Here is a 21,451-nt window from a genome sequence, read left to right on the forward strand (position 1 = left end):
GGCACTGCCCTCACACTCCTCCTCCTCTTTTTGATCACCAACATCATCCTACAGCCCGCCATCCTATGCTGCCTAACTACAGTTTCAACTGTCACCACTTCACAGTCTCCAAGCTCCTTCAGACTGGCCCTCCTGCATAGAATATAATCCACCTCTGTGCATCTTCCTCCACTCTTGTATGTCACCCTATGCTCCTCCCTCTTCTTAAAATATGTATTCACCACAGCCATGTCCATCCTTTTCACAAAATCCACTACCATCTGACCTGCATTCCTCTCCTTAACACCATATGTACCCATCACTTCCTCATCCCTTCTGTTGCCTTCATCAAAATGCCCATTGAAATCCACTCCAATCACCACGTTCTCATCCCTTGGTACACTCAACACCACTTCATCCAACTCCCTCCAAAATTTTGCTTTCTCATCCATCACACTCCCAGCTTGCGGAGCATATGCACTAACAACATTCATCATTACACCATCAATTTCCAGCATCATAAACATCACTCTAGCCGACACTTCTTTTACCTCCAAAACACTCATGGCATACTGTTCCTTCAGGATAACCCCAACCCCATTTCTCCTCCCATCCACACCATGATAGGACAATTTGAACCCACCTCTGATACACCTGGCCTTACTCCCCTTCCATCTGGTCTCTTGCACACACAACATAACAGCCTTTCTTCTCTCTATTTGTACTTGATGGGCTTTAAAGGAATCTTCTTTGAGAATATTTATAGCTATACTATTTACCAAAAACTAGTTTAAAGATCCAAAATGCATATCAGAATTTCCAACTAATACCTTTTTCAATTGTTACTGTTAACAGTTGTCAATGTCTCACTAGTTGTAAATATGTAAATAAGCATCAGAAAATCAGAAGCCAAGTAAACAACTTGGGGCTAGAAATTGTACATACATTAATAAATAACAGTGTTATGACAGGCACCTTCTGTACACTGTCTATGTCCGTAGTGTATGGACAGCACCTGATTAAACTTCAAGATATAAAAAATTGAAATAAAAATGCAGAAATTATTGGGATTTTAAGCATCCAATCACTGACTGGGTAAAGTTCTTAGCATCAAAATAGATATGCCAAATATGATTCAACCAATTAATCAAGACAATTCTTAACATTCATTCATTCATTCTCTACTTCCCTGCTTTATTAATTTCAGGATCATATGGAAGATAGTGCCTTTCCAGGCACTCAGTAGACAACAGGCACAGAAACAAATCTCGGATGGGGTACCAGTTATTTGCAGGATACATACATACATACATACATACATACAGTTTCTCACTGCATCCATACCTACTTGCGATCTGAAGGACTGCGAGTTCACCTACTGCATGTCTTTCAGAAGTGGGAGAAGACTGGAGTGGCCAGTGAAAGTTTCTGTGGACACATAGAGGACATACAGACACCACACAGATACCACGGAGAACTACACTTGAGAATCACTGCTGTGAAGCAGGTGTACTGATAACTGTACCACTAAGCCATTTGAACAAACCAGTATGAAATCCAGCTAGAGTGGCAATATATTCCATATTGTACTGACATACCCGAAGATCATGTTGATCCCCACCCATGGTTATAATCTCTGCAATTAACACAGATCATGAAATCATCTTTATTTTAAAACTAAAAGTAAACTTCGTCATAATCCAAGTCATTCTTCCTAGACTTTGACAATGGAAATTATGATGTAATCAAGTATATAAATGTTTATTTAGGTAGATACTGCCCTTCAAGGTTACACTTCTGTTCAGGATGGTATTTGTGATTTGTGATTTTTATTAACTCATTAACTTCTACTTCTGTATGCACATATTGGCAAGACATAAATATATATGTAATTTCAACAACAACAAAAATCTTTAGTGGATTCACAAAATTAATAACATATGCAACATGAGAATATTGGTATTACTTGACTCAAAAATAATCCTAGGCATAAAAATTCTACACTAAGTTAATACAGAACTAAAGAAAGTATTTATCTTATCAAACCTTCCAACTCTAACTTTGAACTCAGCTTGATCTCAAAGGTTGACAATATTCTTTAATTATGTCACAAAACTGAAAGGGAAAACTGTTTAGGTTAACATGTTGACACAGCAGGGCACAGTGAACACATTACCAGAAACAATACAATAAGCTGCAATATACTATAGATATAGGGAATACTTCCCTTACAGAACTGCATACATGACAACTGCTTATACAAATAACATTTAAAACTCAAGGTACATGTAAAATAATTTCCATTAAAAATGAAAAAACTATGTAAATTCTTTTCAATGGTGTTAAACAAAATACTACTGTAGAGGCATATCACTGATGGATGCCATTAGGCTATACTGAAAACTCTTCATAAAGGCAAGGGGGAGGGGTATATATAGAAACTAAAAAAATAGACCCCCTTAACCTGACTGGTATTTGGTGTAAAGTCATGGAAATTATCTGAAAAAACACAAATGATTGCTTCTGTTAGACATGAGATAGTATATTCCTGGCATTCTTCAAAGGATTAAGAGCAATGCATGACCAAGGACAGAGTACATCTGTCTTACTTTGACCTTGCTAAGAGAAATAATTGTATGCATTAAATGTCAGGACATATGTTGTTCAAATGGTAAAAGATTGCTTAGGCTGGACAGAGCTAGTTCAGTTGGAAACTTACCTGTCTATTTCAACAGGAGGTTCCAGTGCCGTCTCACAAAGCCCTGTGTTTGACCTTGTCTATCTTTCTTAGATGTAAAAATGAAAACTTGGGCTGTATATGTCGATGGTTGCAAACTAGATATTATTATGTAACTAAAAGATGCTGAGGTTCCCCCAAATGGCCTAAAATGGTGCACGCTTGGCTTTGTATTAATGGCCTTGGCTTTAATGTTAGTATATCTATAAAAAAAGTATGTTATCATTACCAAACAAATGGTCAAATAGTCAGGAATGACACTGTCACTAAAGAACTAGAGTTAGTGGCAGACAACAATTTAAACTTTGTCCACTGACTGTCTACTAAAGAACTGAAGTACCAGATTCAGAAAGGCGTGTTTTGTAGCCCATTATATTATTTTCTGGCAAGTTGTTGAAAACTGTAGTCAAAAAATATTAGTCAGCATTTCAGTTTCAAATTTCATTTGCATTCTGAAAATGTATGCTAATGCAAAACCTGCTATTCTAGTAACTTTGTAAGAATATAAAACAGCAAGAGGTTCTCCCGTTCGATTCTCGCCTGGAGTGCGGGGAGTGCCTTCTGTGTGGAGTCTGCATGTCCTCCCTGCGGTTGGGTTGGTGTTAGAAAGATATGCGTAAATGGGCATGCCTTTGTTGAAGGTTAGTCATCAAGCTGGCACCTCGGCGTTCATGAAAATTGGGGGAGTGCAGCCAATCATTAGCGGACTGGAGTTCCGCTGTGGAGACTCCTAACCGGGAAAAGCCGAAAGACAACAGCATTTAAAATCTTTCCTGATTTTTTGTCTTTCCTTGTTACTTTTGGCTTTGTGCTAACTGGCTGAGCGATATGCTGTTGTGCCACAATAACTCTCTCTAAAGTCCTCTAGCAATCCTTGCCGACACTGCACCGCTATCCTATTACAATGGCTGCAGTGTGGGAACCAAGGGAAGCCAAAGTTGATGAAAAAGTCAGTCAGAAAGAAAAGCAGCACTCATGTCATCTGAGCTCATTTACTGAGAACCAATGTTAGTGCAGCAGTCAAGAGAGCACTGAGATCGAAACAGCATCAGGACCGTGCTGTGAGTCTGTGTCCTGCAGGAAATCAAAAGTTCTATTATGGCTGCTGTTATAACGAATGACTGATATCAGATCAATCAGATAACATTTTAATGTAGTGGGATCATGCTATAGAATAAAAGATTTGGCAGGACAACCAGATATGTGTCTGTAAAGTGAAGGTATGTATAAATTGATTGAGACTTTGATTTTTTTTTTCCTTTCAGATATTATTTTTTTTTTACTTATTCTACACATACAAGAACAGAGTATTTGGCAGCCCTTGTTTTCCAGGTATATTTCTAAGTAAACTGTTTGAAAATCTTTCTTTGCACCTGGGAATAGAGTGCCACACTGTAGACCCTGTATGGAAGGGGAGTTGGGATGATTTAGCAGTGTAGGTACGAGTTGCACATAACTAGAAATGGTGTTACAGGTATTAATGTGTTAACTATACTGCTGACCCCAAAAGAGGCTGAAAGGTAGGAGAATGTGTGACATACTGAATAAGCATGGAAAGACCTGAGGCCTATTTAGACAAAAGCAGATACAGGAATGATAAGAACAGCAGGAGGTGCAGCAGTCATTGCTAGAGAGGTCATGGTTATGGAAGTAGCAGCAGGGGACATGGCACTCTTTCTGGTGCTCACCATGATATATGTTGATGGCTGGGAGAAGCCCCACTACATTGAAACAGGAGGCTATCCAAAATGGAAATCATCAGGCAAAAGAAAGAGCTCATAACACCAGGTCTGAGCTTTGAAGGGTTATGTGATATAGCATCCCATAGACGTATGACCTGTGCTATCTAAATATACAGGTACTGCAAGATAAGGCATTCAGAACCTGTGGGAGCTCTTGTTATTCCAAAATGGGGGAGGTGGAAATGCCCCATCCCCACGTCTTTAAAACTGAATCTTTCTTGAAGACAAGAGAGAACCATAAAGAGCCACAATATGCACTTACGTACTTCTCGACTTCTGTGCTTAACAATTCTGGACAAAACTTAAAATAATAGGGTTTTTTGGTTAGGTCTGAAATTGTCTGCAGACTGATTGCTTAGTACTTACCTATGAAGCTATAATTGGGGGAGTGCAGCAAAAAAAGGCTCAAAGTCAAGGACAATTTTAAAATATTAGTCAAGTCACTTAAAAAGTTAATAGAACAGCAGGCTTTGTATCGACATGCACTTTCTGAACAATAAGAAGCAGGAAACTGTAATGTCTGGCATTACTGAGTGACTGTAATTCTAAGTGACGTACCAGAAAGCCAAACATTTTAATGAGGGCATACCAAAAATATCAGACAAATAATCAACATTCTGTGAATCTGGACTGCTGAGAGGTATGACTGAGACTTCAGGGTGTAAAATGTGAGAATCAGCTGGTAGCAGGTAAGAACTCAGAATTATTTATTTATTTATAAATAAATAAATAAATATTTCAGGGTGTAAAACGGGAGAATCAGCTGGTAAGAACTCAGAATAGATCATGGAATCTCTAGAAAGCTAAAAAATGAACACATTTGGGAAACGAGCTTGAGGTCTTGTTACGCCAAGCAGAAATGGTGCACGTTATCTGTTACATGACGTAGGAATCTTGAAAGGATTATGAGGACTATTTTATATGGTTACAATCCAGCTTTGAAAAGTTTTCATTGGCTGAACTAGAGAAAAGACTATACTGAAAATCATGGCAGTGCAGGTAGATGTCTGTTTTGTTGTATTGACCCGATAGTATTTGCTTTGTTATTTCTCCACTTGAGTAATAAGTAGTTGTATCCATCCATTCATCCATCCATCCATCCATCCAACCATCCAGCCATTTAACTATCTATGGGATCACTAAACGGCCCTCTGGTGGTTAAGTGGACAACTTTCTTGCCTTCTTAATTTGATCAACCAGAAAGATGTAATCTTTGGTGCAAGATTGCTATAGTAAATTAAATTTCCCCAGTATTTTGCAATCTCAGATTCTGTATATTTTAAGTATGCACCTGCAAAAAAAAAATTATTTTATTTGCATGATCTGACGTTATGTCTCATAGCATGATCTTTCTGTTATCTGTGTTTTTGTTTCTTTTTCTTTTTTATTTTATCGAGTTTTGATTGCTGATCTGAATTTCAGTAGATCTCTCTCTCTCTCTCTCTCTATATATATATATATATATATATATATTCACTTCATAACACTGAAAACTCAAAGCAATGAAAATGAGAAAACTTTGTAATATAGAAGACCAAAACACTGAAACTTCAAAACACTGAAACTCAAAACACTGAAAACATATATACATATACTGAGTTTAAACAGCATAAATCATAGCACTTTCCACCAAGTGTAAGCAGGGGGCCTGCTTACACTTGGTGGAAAGTTCAATGATTTATGTTGTTTAAACTCAGTATATGTATGCTATGTGTTTTCAGTGTTTTGAGTTTCAGTGTTTTGACTTTTCAAGATTTTGAAGTATCACTGGTTTGGTTTCAGTGTGTTGAGCTTTCAGTGTTATGAAGTGAATCCATATATATATATATATATATATATATATATATATATATATATATACATACACACATACTGTATGTGTATATATATATATATATATATATATATATATATATATATATATATATATATATATATATGGTTTCACTTCATATACCCGAAATGCTGAAATATCGAATTTCAGCATTTCGAGTCCATGAAGCCGAAACCATCACAACACCGAAACCCCACAAAGCCAAAATCACAAACCCAAACATACAGCATACACTACACCACACACAAACCACAACACCTATACCACAAAAAACATAAACACAACAAAATACCACACATACACATACCTACACTAAACAAAATTAGGGAGGCAAGCCCTCTTGCACCCCCCACCCCCTACTTATATATACTACCTCCGAGATCGCACAGGGGAAAAAAAAACTCACATACTCCCCAGGGAAAGGAAATATTCCCCTAATTGGCAATCATCTATCTCATATACCTGTCGACCAATTGTCTCTGTTGACCAAATGGTGCTTGTTTCCTGGGTTTCGGCATTTTCTTATCCCACTGCACCACCATACTAATTCATGCTAGCCCTAACCCTGTCCCTAACACTAACCCTGCACTTTAACTTAGAAAAACTCTTTTCCTAACAGTACCACTACACGACACGCAAACACACACACACACACACACACACACACACACACACACACACACACACACACACACACACACACACACACACACACAAGCACAACACTAAAGCTACCCTTTGTCTAACCCTTACTCTAACCCACAAACACTCCCACAAATACACTCTAACCCCTAACACCAACCCACTTACCTGTGTCCACAAAATGAACTTTAAACATTCTAAAAATAAAATGAAATGCTGACATTCTGATACTGCATTCCCCACTGTTGACATTCTGAACTGTTAATGTTATATGGCAACATGACAGTCAGTGGAGGGTCTTTATATAAAATATTAGTGGTAATGGAGTTTAGGAGTACAGAGCGCCTACCCTCTGCAAAGTACTTTAAAAAGATGTGTTCACTAGGAGGAAATGTAGATGTTAGCTTTTTTTTTTTTTGTACAGTGTGTCATGGGGATGTTAGCATAGCACGTGTGCTGTAAGTTAAAAGACGAATAGCAATGTAGCTGGAGTAATACCAGACAGTGATGCTGCTTTCTGTACAATACATTGTGTTTCAGTACAGCCTGCGTTCCTATACAGAAGAGTGACCGCAAAGATTATGCTGATGTAAGATGCAGTTTTCAAAGGTTGGTCCAGCCTAAAAAGACATTAATGAGCCCAAGCTGGTAAATTAGTAGCAAAATGAACTATTCTGTTGCAAGCTATCTCCATCTTCTAATTAGCTTATTTGTGACACTGCCTAGCACTAATCATACAAAACTGTAAAAATCTGTTCTGCCCAAGGCAAAGTAATCCACATTACAGCACTAAGATCCGTTTTTGTTTTTACTATTATTTAGTTGTTAGGTGTTCATGCTCCTTGTAATTAAGGTTGTGGTCTAATGTCTTTTCCAGATGTTTCATCTATTTGTTTCCTCAGTACATCCTAAGGATGATACCACACAAGTATGTGAAGGAGAGTTATTACTCTCAAAGATCTAGTTGAACTATTAACACTTTAACAGCTTAAAAAATATTTTATCTTGCAGTAATCTCTCCTGTGTCATTCTCTGACATATTTATTTTACTATCCGTTTCTTCCTCCTTGGGTATTGCCTCATATTTATTAGAACTTGTGGTTCTTCTAACACAGTGGGAGCACATCTTTTCTAAATGACAGCATCATTAATAAATAACTCTCTTTCCTAAATAGACTGTTAGTCCATTTAAACATTGCCTCAGATAATGTTAATGCACTAAACAGTATGGGGATATTGTATAGTTAAACTTTGGTAGTTAATGTAAATTCAAGTGACTAGGATTCAAAATTTGCATTGAATTTCCTCTCATTATGTTTGTGACTACAGGCATACAATTTTTATTTCATCAAATACGGAATAACAGCTTACTGAAAAAAGTACCTTGGTAGAAACAACTCTGACCCTTCTCTCTGAAACTGCATCAATTTATCCTGGAAGTAGCAGCAACATGTAAGTCAATCTTGTCATCCATCTGAGGACATTTTGCAGTATCAGTAACCTCACCCTTTGCATTCTGTTCATCACCATTTGCATATTGTCCTTCATCCCACCATCATGTATCTTTAAGCCCCCCATTAACACACACACACACACACACACACACACACACACACACACACACACACACACACACACACACACACACATATGCAAGCAAACAAATGACCTGGAGATATTCTTAATGATGATTTTTTCCCAAAGTCTTTATAATCTCCAGATTAGCCTTCATATTTTGTGAGGCACTTGGACTCCTATATGCATTACTTCTAATCTATTTAAATATTTTTTTTTAACTTCTCCAAGTCTTTTGGGTTTGTAATACCATGACAGGAATGGACCCCATTCCTAAGTCAAAGTATGGTTAAAGTTTATGAAATTAATATTGTTTCAGACTTTAATGTCAGGCAGAAATGCACCCACAATATGCCCAGTATTGACTCCTCCTGCAATTCATATGGCATTACATGATTGATTTTTCTTCTAAATGACTATAAAGTCTGTCGGCATCAATTCCAGTGTATAGTTTATATGTCGTCAGAAGGCAAGTTGTAGGTCTATATTTTTTAGGATAGCTTTTAAGTAGGACTATTGTTTTTCCGGTTGTTAACCAGGTTGGTGTCTGTTCGGGTTGCGCATATAAATAGTTCTTACTCATGGCTAAATCTTCATTTAAACATGTTAATACTTTTATCCAGAAGTGAGGAACTGCATCTGGGCCTTGGGTTTTCCAGTTAGGAACTTTTTAAACTTTGTTTCAATCTCTCTGGCCATTACTTCATTCCATTTCATATTCTGTACATTTGAACTTCTTATTCTTTCTTTTACTTCTTCTATCCATTCAGCATCTTTGTTATGTTCTACAGGATCTGCATAGATATTTCTCCAAATGTATTTATTTCTTTTTTTTGGTGGTGTTTCAATTCTTTTTTCCTTGTTTTCCAATTCTCTATAAAATTTTTTTTGGGGTCATCAATAAATTGTTTATTTTGTACTTTTCCTTTATATTTATCTGCGTATCTTCTAAGTTTTTCTCCCTGTGCTGATAGTTTTAGTTTATTATTTGCGATAGTGAATGATAGATCCTTATCTGTTATAATACTGTGCATTGCTTTTACCACATATATCTTTTTGAGTATTTTTGTTGATCTGTTCCCTCTACTATACTCTAACAGTTTCTTGTCTAATTGTTTATAGTTCTCTCTGACACTTCTATGATGGCATTTGGTTTCTCCCCTTACTTTCCCTTACTGTCCTGTGTTTTTGTGGTATGATTTTATCTGCTATTAATTTAGTTTCCCAGTAATATATCCAATTTAATTCTGTTATAGTGCATGAATATCTATGAACAGTTCTAATTACTGTGTTCATTTGTTTTATCAAACTTCTAACTTTTTGGGTTTTATTGACTTTCTGTAGTCTGTTCCTTTCATTGATCTTAATATGTCTGTCCATCTCTATTAAATCAAGCAACTCTTCTCTTAGATCTTGTTGTTCTAAACTAAGGGCACATTCTTTGTTCTCCATTTCCTGCGAGCATTCTATAGAAAGTTCCAGAGCATCTTCCTATGCCACATACTCTTCAGTTTCATCCTGTGTCATCCATTGCTCTTTCAGATGGGAACCCACTGGCCTATCCCTCCACAACATTGATTGTGTCAGAGTTGCCATAGTTTCCTGTTCCTTCCCTTGTTGTGCAACTCCAGCTGCAATTTTGGATTGGTTTCCTATGGAAGGCTGCAAAGTATCTTCATATGGCAACTGATAAAATGTTTCCTGCTCCACTGGTCTCTCTTTAATTTAAGGATCCATTGCTCTATCCTGCTATGATGTTATCACAGTTAGATTTTCTACACTAAATCCTTCACTTCACAGGTAATCCATAGCCTCACTTTCTATTTCGTTAATTTCTCCATTACTAATCCTCTTTTCTACTTTTCCTCTTTGTTTTCTTATTTTTTGTATGGTAAACTTGTCCATACTCAGATGCCTTTGCCTATATTTCTCTTCAAATATCTTTGTGGTGCTGCTCTTTTTGTATTGATAAGTTTTGCTTTGTCCTTTGCATAAATAATGCGCCATATTATTTGACCATCTGAAAGAGTTTTTCAGTATCCATGTAGATAATATTCTCATACGAGTGACTGCCTACAGCCCATTACATTTATTTACACCCCTATTTATCCTTGAAGAGTATAATGCTGTTTGCTGCTCTCTGCCATTGTGCAATCGTTCTCTCAGACACCACAGCAACCCTCCTAGCACCAACATTCCTGAGCTTATAAGGTCCCCTACTTGCAGAATATGGCAACTTTCTTCAGTGTTCTGACCAGGTTTTCCTTAATCAGTATAAATACCAGCTTACCTCTGAACAAGAAAATGGACCCAGGGCCATTGAGATTTACCTCCAATGGGATATTACACAAGTCTAAGTAGTCACTCTAACTAACCAGTGATTCTCATCATACAAATCTAACTATTCATTCTACCTCACCAACAATTATTATTGTACAAATCTAGCTAGTCATTCTACCTAACCAGCAGTTCTTAATGTACACATCTAACTAGTCACTCTACCTAACCAGTGATTCTTATTGTACAAGTCTAACTAGTTATTCTACTTAACCAACTGGGCTTATTGTACACATCTAACTAGTCACTCTACCTAACCAGTGATTCTTATTGTAAAAGTCTAACCAGTCATTTTACCTAACCAACAGTGCTTATTGTACACATATAACTAGTCACTCTACCTAACCAGTGATTCTTATTGTACAAGTCTAACTAGTCATTCTACCTAACCAACAGTGGTTATTGTACACATCCAGCTAGTCACTCTACTTAATCAGTGATTCTTATTGTACAAGTCTAACTAGTCATTCTACTTAACCAACAGTGCTTATTGTACACATCTAACTAGACACTCTACCTAACCAGTGATTCTTATTGTACAAGTTTAACCAGTCATTCTACCTACCCAGCAGTTCTTATTGTACACATCTAACTAGTCACTCTACCTAACCAGTGATTCTTATTGTGCAAGTCTAACTAATTATTCTACTTAACCAACAGTGGTTATTGTACACATCTAGCTAGTCACGCTACCTAACCAGTGATTCTTATTGTACAAGTCTAACTAGTTATTCTACTTAACCAACAGTAGTTATTGCACACAGCTAACTAGTCACTCTACCTAACCAGTGATTCTTTTTGTACAAGTCTAACTATTCATTCTACTTAACCAACAGTGCTTATTGTACACATCTAAGTAGTCATGCTACCTAACCAGTGATTCTTATTGTACAAGTATGACCAGTCATTCTACTTAACCAACAGTGCTTATTGTATACATCTAACTAGTCACTCTACCTAACCAGTGATTTGTATTGTACAAGTCTAACTAGTCATTCTACCTAACAAAAGATTATTATCTATTGTATAGATAGATCTTGTAGTGATTCTTACCTTGTTAAGAAAAAAAATGACATTGTTTAAAGAAACGGCTGTGAAATGTTTACCCATAGCATCAAATTTTGTCAGTTTCATGGCACACCTGCAATTTATTACTCATTCTGTGGGTAGAGAGTATGCCTGAATATATTCCATACTGCACCTGCTCATCCCAGGTATAAGACTGCATCACTCAACATCTAGATAATGTTTTTTTTTTTGGGGGGGGGTTGTATAGAACAGAATAAATCAGAAATATGCAGTATTTAGAGTTCTGTACAGTGACACTACTTGTTTGTGTGCTCAGCATGGCATTTTGACAACAGTACATAGCCATGGGTGAGAAACATCTGGCACTGGGCACTAAGCATACCAGAACAGTAGTGAGGTTGGAGTAGCTAGCTCTCTTTGTTGGCAGTAAGATATCTTTATACAATGTAATGAAATGATAGCTCTCACTTCTATTTCAAGGTTTGTTGGGGCTGACTGGAGTTGCTGACATCTAACACTGCTTTATTTACCACACTGAGGTAGTTGAGTAGGCTATGACCAAGGTGTACTTTAGTACTTTCTGTCAGAGACCATGTAACTTGAAAGCAGAATTAGGTATTTAAAACCACTGCACAGGGACTTCAGTCTGAATGGGTGGTGTGCTAATCAAGCTTTCTACCATGAGTGGAGCTTGCCTTACTACATCTTACCCATACATGCACCAAGCAACTTTAATTCCTTACCTCCAGTTGGATAGAGCGTTTGGTACTTGGTACGTGCACAACTTTCCAGGCATTCCTTCTCTGATGCAAACAGATTGCTGCTGTTTGAATTCCCTTTATAAACAAAAGGACTGCAGACTTCTGATGCTCTATCATAAGACCATTTCACTTCCTGCAGATGTCCAGTTCCAGAATCTTTAGCAACATCATCACACTGTGCTGGAAGACACAAAACAAAATTAATGAGTAGATCTATATGGCACTCCATTGTAAATATGTAATAAATGTAATATAAGTAAAACTTTTAAAGAGAGTGTTGAGGATATTAATTATTAAAGTATTGCCATTGCAGTAATGTCAGAAGCCTAAGTGTTTTTTTCTTCATCATTTTCATAGTTTCCTTGTTTTCCTCTCACACACACACACACACACACACACACACACACACACACACACACACACACACACACACACACACACACACACACAGATATTTGCAGATGTTCATACACTTGGACACATGTATTAGCAAACCTACATATTTTAACTATATTCATCTAGAAAAGCTATGTCTGGAATACTACTGACATATGTGAAGCAATAATTTTTGTGATTCTGGATGGGATTTATGAATAGGGAATGTATGCTGTGTAATGCCAGTAGTTTAGCAGAGAGCAGTGGATCAAATCTTGGGGTAGGATAGGTAAGATCAGTTTCAGGATAGCACGGCGAAGGATGGACAGTGTAGTACAAGGAACCGCTTACCATACACTAAACTCCTGAGATGTGATTCTAAAAAAGGAATCATTAGGATTGTTAATAACATAGTGTCAATATAGCTGAGGTGATTAAAGCTGAGTCTTGAGTAAGTAGCAGATGCACCATATGTTTCAGACATTAGAGGTGGGGCTGACTCCATTGCTGACATATGGTATGTTAAGTTTGGGTGTCTCTGATCATCACCAAGAAGGGCAGAGTTAGGAGGTTCTTCTCATCTGTTGTTGGAAGGGGTTACAGTGCTAGGCATTGCTACAGTCTCTGACATTGTATAAAGGGGTGTGATAAGGGCATGAGTATGATGTTATATGTATTAGGAACATAAGCAGTAACAATGAACTACTAACTGGTCAGTCTGAGGGCGACAAGTATCAGTAATAAGTAACAGGGCAGGAGATTAGGATATAAATTACTACAAAAGGAGGGAGGAAGTAGGTGTGTCTCTTATATGCTAAGGGAACGGAAGTGGGAGGGGAAGAAATCCAATCAATGATGGGATGCCAGGGGTTGTGATGGCTGCACTAAATGGCATGCTGCAACTGGAGGGTGTGAAGCATGTGAGCTTTGATCAATGCCCGGATCAGTGTGAGAGTTGGTGATGGTCTTAACATATGGATAGTGTATGGGTCAGCCAGGATATAGTCACTTATAGACTGAGGGGACTGTCACTCTTGGTAAATGCTCAAAGGAAAGTTGGCATTCTAGTTTCTTCTGGCACTGCCCTCCATCTAAACATCCTCCTACAGTGAAACGTTCTATGAATTATCTGTCTCTGCTCACCAAATATACTTAAGGGAACTTAGTGTCAAGAACAGAGCATGCCTACTCAACCTGGTGGACTTCTTTGAGAAGGTCCCCAAAGCAATGAATGAGGGCAAAATGGTTCACACTGCCTACCTTGACCTGGCCAAGGCTTTTGACACACTACCCCACTTGGGTTTTGTTGACAAACTCAAGAGGTTAGACACAAACCCGTATGTCACCCAATGGATAGACAACTGGCTCACAGACAGGACCCAGGAAGTTAGAACTGGGGAATCCACCTCTACAAAGATACCAGTCACAAGTGGAGTCCCTCAGGGATCAGTCCTTGGACCGCTCTGTTTTGGCTTTTACTTCTCTGAAGTCAAGGCCAATGTCAGTGGTCTCTGGCTGACTAAATTCACAGATGATTGCAAATTAAGAGATGTCATTGAATCCCACACTGACACAAATGTTTTCCAGGAGGGCCTGACAGACAAACAAAATGCCAAGAAATGCATAATAGTATCCTTTGGGAAGTCATCCACCCCTGGTAACTATCATATTGACAACACACCCCTTAGAGTTGACCCAGTAGTCAGGGACATAGGGACATGGATCTACCTGATAAGACCGACAAGCGAAAACATTGACAATGAGATCACCGACACCACAAAACCGAAAGTTAAAAAACACGAAAGTTCAGATGCTTGACAAACCACAATCCCAACAGTCAACAAAACAAAACAAATTTGCTTTTCCGAAAAACACACACAACACAAGCACACCAAAAACCTTACAAACCTACACTAAACCTTACATACACAACTATCTATGCACTAACCTTAACCCGCACCCTAACCCTAAGGTCCATCACTATCGCACAGTTACCTTACCTGCACCCTAACCCTAAAGTCCATCACTATTGCACACTTACCTTAACCGCACCCTAACCCTAAAGTCCGTCACTATCGCACACTTACCTTACCCGCACCCTAACCCTAAAGTCCGTCACCATCGCATACTTACACAGTCATGCTCGTTTCGCATGCCGGTGTTTTCAGCATCGGGATTTCAAACTGTCGATTATTTCTTTTGTCGGTTTTCCGATGTTGGTGATCTCGTTGTCAGTGTTTTCGCTTTTCGGTCTTATCAGGTAGATCCAGGGACACACATAGATAGTAATCTAGTCTTTGACGATCATGTGTCTACAGTAGTGAAGAAATCATTCTATGTTTCACAACTTAGAAACAAAGGTATAGCATCTAAGTCCAAGGAAGTCATTGTTCCACTGTATTCGGCATTCATCAGACCTATCATTCAGTACAATGTCCTTTGGTAAGTATCTAATCAGGCGTATCCAACAACTGGAACATCTACAGAGGTTCCTCACTACAAGAATACAGGGCTTAAGTAAAATGTCCTATGCAGACTGCCTCAAGGCTCTATCCCTGTATTCTGTCTCCTACAGGCTTTTGAGAGGAGATCTATGCCCGACATACAGGGCATTGTCAGACCCCACTCTGATGGACTTCCTGCATATCCACAAAACAAACAGCACCATAATTACCTGTTCTAAAGAGTTAAACATTAGCTGTGATATAAACAGGACCTTCAGGAGAGACTGGTATGTATCCCAGAGAATACCCCATCTATGGAACAGGCTCCCCATCCATGTGAAGCAGAGTTCCTCCCTAACCCAATTCAAGTGCAACTTAGACAATTGGATGGGGAACAAGAAATTCATCCCTGGTTTTGGCACCTATGTCTCTAATGGACACAGGCAGCTTGTAAATGTTTTATTTCCCAGGCCTCTGCTTATACTTATCAAGGGTGTCAGAACTTGTCAGAGATTTGGGATGAATGGCTAGGCTTAAAAAGGCCCTTGTGGTCATTAGCTTGGTAATCATCTATGAACCTAATGTACTACTCTTGTACTGGGAAGGAAGGGATTACCACATAGGTGGTAATCCATTAAGTAAGGAAGAAGTAATTAGGGATTTGGGGACCCAAGTAGATAGCAATCTGTCCTTTGACAATCACGTTGCCAAAGTGGTTAGAAAGACCTTCTATATAGCCCACCTTATCACGAAAGGTTCACATCTAGATCAAGAGAGGTCATTTTGCCCCTCTACTCATCACTCATCAGGCCCATAATTGAATACAATGCCCCATTTGGGATGTACCTTACCCGACACCTGGAGCAACTGGAAAGACCCCAAAAGTACCTCTCCAAGAGGATCAAGGGACTCAAACAGATGCCCTACGCAGTTAGGCTAAAGAAACTCCAGCTCTACTGAGTTGCTTACCGCCTACTCAGAGGCGATCTGTGCCTGATGTATAAAGCCATGTCCAAACCAGAATTAATGGACATGTTCCACCTCAGAAAATCCAAATCCCTTAGAACTACACGCTCCAGGGACTTAAACCTCAGCACAGAAATAAATAGGACATGCTAGAGGGACAGATTCATATCCCAGAGGCTCCCCTCACTCTGGAGCAAAATTCCAATTCATGTTAGGCAGAGCCCCTCAATGACCCTCTTCAAGAGAAATCTTGACGAGTGGATGGGAGATCGTAGGTTTACCCCTGGGATCTCTTCTGTGTCCCTACTAGACAGAGGAACAGTAAACTAACCTTAAAAGGGCTATCTTCTGTGACCTACTATACATAGGCACAGTCAACTAATCTAAAAGGGTGGCGAAAGCCAAACACACTCTGGCTAGGCTTAGAAATGCCCTACGGCAGATAGCTTAATATCAACCTATGAACCTATGAACCTATATATGGAGGAAGAAGAGTTCTATGGATACTATTTGTGTCAGCATGAAGCATACACCTTGTGCCAGTTATAAAGGATTCATGAATACCAGCTCCTATATGAAGACAACATTTTATAACCCGTTACACAATAGGATATTAATCTTTGAATCCTTTGTTAAGAACCAGCATGTACGATAATGATTATAATATTGCTACAACCCACATGACAATAACATAGGTAAATGTATAGCTGAGCATACCTTTGTTCCTAATGTTAACAGATAAACACATTCACATTTGGGATACATAAGCATCTTCATTCTGTGCCTCATGATGTCTGGAGTAGAGTTTTCATAATTTTTCATTCTTTCGTCTTAGTTCACTTACATTCACACTTTGATACTCCTCCAATATTAACTGGGAATTACTTGGTTAAACATAGAAAACATCATTAAAAATAGCAAAGTAGGACTATGCCAGGTTAATACAAGTAAACTGTGATGATTATGTTTAGCACTTGAGTCAAATATAACACCATAAATTCTTCCTAGTGTCAACACTATTGTGTATTCTATTTGCATGAGATGTCTCTGATCAATATTGCAGAACTGTGCAAGTAAGAAGGACAAAATATTTAACACCAGCATGAACCCCTACCCAAAATGTCACCAACAAATTGTAATCTATTATAGCAGTGACTACAAATGTTACACACGTGTCCATTAAAGTTACTGTAATAAAGTCCCACTTTCTACTTTCTCCTACCTAGCTATTTATGCAGTTAAACACTGTGGCACCTTGCAGTCTATTTGGAAAACTAACGGAGTAGAAATAACTACTGTCATAATAGCGTATGACATAATATAGATGAAAATGACCTAATTCTTGACTATCATCCAGGTGACCTGGGTTTAATTAACAGGTCTGATATCTGCTGTAGCTAGTATAGTAAAGATGATATGCCTATTCTGGGGAGGGGGGGGGCGAAGCAGATCACAGGTTGCCACAGTCTCTCAGAGGAGAGACAGCAAAAGTAAATGTGACCTAGGGCCGTGTATGTTCAGCTCATAACCTACCAGTGTATAGTGAACTTCATTTTGAGAGCACAGAAATATGCACTCGCACAGGGAAGGCATAGTGGTCTCAGCTGTAATGTGGGGTCACACACCCCCCCCCCCCGGGTGTCAGAGTTAAGGTAATACAGACAAAAACCCTGAATGTTGTTTGTATGACAGCTCCTGCAACTGACTTTCACAATTAAAAATAAATGGTCTGGCTAGAGTATGGAAGGTTTGTTGGTTGGCAAGGAGAAGGGAAGAAAAAAAGGCATAGACAAAAAAGTTCTCATTCTCTTATAGAATTCCATTTTAAATTAGATTACATGTTTTAAGTAATATGTAGTTAAAGCCAACAGCAGCAATCCTGCCAGGAGAAGACAGAGCCATCCATATTGTTTGTAGTCTCTAGCCTCATTAGGAGGCATAACAGCTCTTGGTGCAGTTTGAGTTGGCATTACCATCACTAAGGTTCTCTTAAGTGAAGGCAATGGGATTGACTCCAAGAAGGTAAACAGCAGATACTTAATAAAATCAGTCTGCAAAAGCTGGAAGAATGCTAGATTTAAAGCAATGCTTGTTTAATTTTTTCATCTAATTATGTTTGTCATGTTTGTGTTGATTTGCTGTGAATGTGCAAGCCAATACAATGATTAAACAAGGATTTAGGAACAAGGTTTAATAGTGTCCCCTTCAGAAAGTACCATCAGGCTGGTAAAATCAATAGTTTGCTAGTCAGGCTTGATTACTGAAGGATAAAAGTTTTAAATCTCAGCACTTAAGTAGTGTCAGTTAACTTACATTCTGAGAGGGCACGTGTCCTCAAGATCAAAATTACATTTCCAGTGATAAAGAATGATGTTGTACTTAATGCTGTTCTGACATTTCTTATCATGGGAGTTTTAGTGCTGTCCCTTAATCTTGAGAATGAATTAGTGGCAACAATAAAAAGGGGAAAACGGAAAAGTAGCACTTTCAGGTCATTGTGTAGCTGCCGCAATTCATTTCTTAAGTGAATGACCATCCTGTTGTCCTGGGTTTGAGACCCACATTTTCCACTTGCAATCTACATGAGAGTGAGCAAGACCCTAGACTGGACAGTGCTCCTGAGGGGCCCCTGAAAGGGGTCACTTCTGCCTAGTGGGCTCATCTAGTTAACAAATAAAATAAAGTATAGCAGTCTCTGTACCCTGTATATGTACAGCACCAGAAACTCTAATTCAGTAGTTGTGGGTTTTTCTTAGTCACCCGGCATATTAGTTTGTGTGCCCTGCTATATACAATATCAGGAATACTGATCTAGTGGGAGTGAACTTTTGAGACAGTAGAGCATACAGCCTGTGCACCCTAGCAAAGTGGTAGTGGACATTCCATGGGCTTATAGCACACCTATGAACCTAAGCAGCCTATTCACTTTGCATACAGACAACACCAGGAAATCTTAGTCAATCTGACTTTTTAAGGACTTACACTGTTGCAGCCTGTGTGCCTTGGATGTTGGTAGTCCTTGGAAGGATAGAGATACAAGACACAATATGGACAAAGGATATTGCATTTCAGAATGGCAGCCTTGCAGTTCATGGGGGATCTTATATTTGGCTCCTAGGAAAACAACAAAGTGCTAAGACATCTCATCTTCTTTTTGTCGATGATCTAAAACTGTATAGCTTATCAGATGAGAAACTGAAAGCACAACTTCAGGTTGTCAAAACTTTTTTTCAGATAACATAAGAATGTCATTTGGTCTTGATAAATGTGCAAAAGCAACCTTTAAAGCGGGAGAACTGCAGCACCAAGAAAACATCAGTTTGGGACAAGAATGTGATATAAAAGAACTTGAGCAGGAGGGAGTGTATAGATATTTGGGAACTGATGATGGATCAACAATATAACATGAACAAATGTATAAAAAAACTTAGTAAGGAATACTTTAAAAGACTGAATCCTGAAAACAGCGTTAACATCTAGGAACAAAATCCAAGCTGTAAACCAATTTGCTCTTCCTATCCTAACTTACAGTTTTAGAGTGACTGACCTCAAAATGTGTTGGATAGATAAGATAGGAAAACAAGAAGGATGCTTCATGCTCACCAAATGTTTTACAAAAATCAGTGCATACCAAGATTATATATTCCCCATTCCGAAGGATGGCTGGTCCTCCCTGAAATTGATTACATGTATAGATCTGCAATCATGGGACTCCACACATATCTGCTGACCTCCCAAGACCCAAACACAGTGAAAGTTTTAAAACATGAGGAGAATAAAACTAAGATGACTTCTCTACTTAATATAGCAGAAGAATATTGGCATCAAGCAGGAATGCAAATCAAACCATAAGTAGATAAAAATGAATGCACCAAAAAAAAAACAAAAGAAAGAATATAAGGTGAAGGACCAGATGAGAAGGCAAGAAATGTGGAAAATGCATAAATATAGATGCAAGTATAGAAAACTTCTGAAAAAACAACATGTTGATCAGGAACAAATGCAGAAATGGTTAAGGAGAGGTGAATTCAAACCAAGAGATGAAAGGTTAATATTGGCAGCCTAAGATAGTGGGCTACGTACACGTTGGTTTACAAAGTTCATTGAACATGTGGGAGAAACAGACAAATGTAGGTTTTGTAAAACAGAATTGGAAACAGTTGCACACCTCATTGCAGGTTGTGACACACTAATGTTAGAAGGACTGTATACTGAAAGGCATAATAATGAGGCAAGACTGTTGCACTGGGGATTGTGCAAACATTATGGTATTGAAGTGGCTGAAAAACACTGGAAGCATGAGCCACAAACCATCACAGAAAATGAAGTTTACATCACATGGGATCACCCATTACCAACAGTTCAAAAGATAGATGCTAGAAAACCAGATATAGTGGTCCAAGAAAAGAAGCCAAAAGTATCATTGATCATTGAAATCACCACACCCAGTGACTACAGTGTGCTGCATACAGAGAGACACAAAGTCATAAACTATCAGGATTTGCAAGCAGACTCTAGACCAATGTGGAAAAAGGATCTCCAGACAGTTCCAATAGTATTAGGAGCAACGGGTCTTATAAAAAAGACATTACTGGTCACATTGCGGGTGCTGAGAAGAGCATGTCTGGCTGACATCAAAGATTGAAACAATACTAATTTCATGAACTTTAATCATACTTTGACTTGGGAATGGGGTCTATTCCTGTCATGGTATTGGGAACTCAAAAGATTTGGAGAAATTAAAAAAGGGAGTGTATGTTTTTGTAAATTGTATAGAGGGGAGAAAAAGACAGAGTTTATGCTTTGGGACACACATGCAAACACAGATATATACTCAGCCATATAGGTATGTGTGTGTGTGTGTGTGTGTGTGTGTAGGAAATCTGTTTGGTAAGCAGTAGAGAGCCATGCTGCCTATGCAAAATATTTTTTGCATATGTTACCTTACCTATTTCTGTGTGCCTAGACACATGTGATTTTCATTGGGGCATCGGTATAAAGTATGATTCATTAACAACCATTTCCTTAAA

Source organism: Protopterus annectens, chromosome 1.part1 (genome assembly GCF_019279795.1).
Source record: "Protopterus annectens isolate FY-2018-M chromosome 1.part1, PAN1.0, whole genome shotgun sequence".
In the NCBI taxonomy this organism is placed as follows: domain Eukaryota; kingdom Metazoa; phylum Chordata; order Ceratodontiformes; family Protopteridae; genus Protopterus; species Protopterus annectens.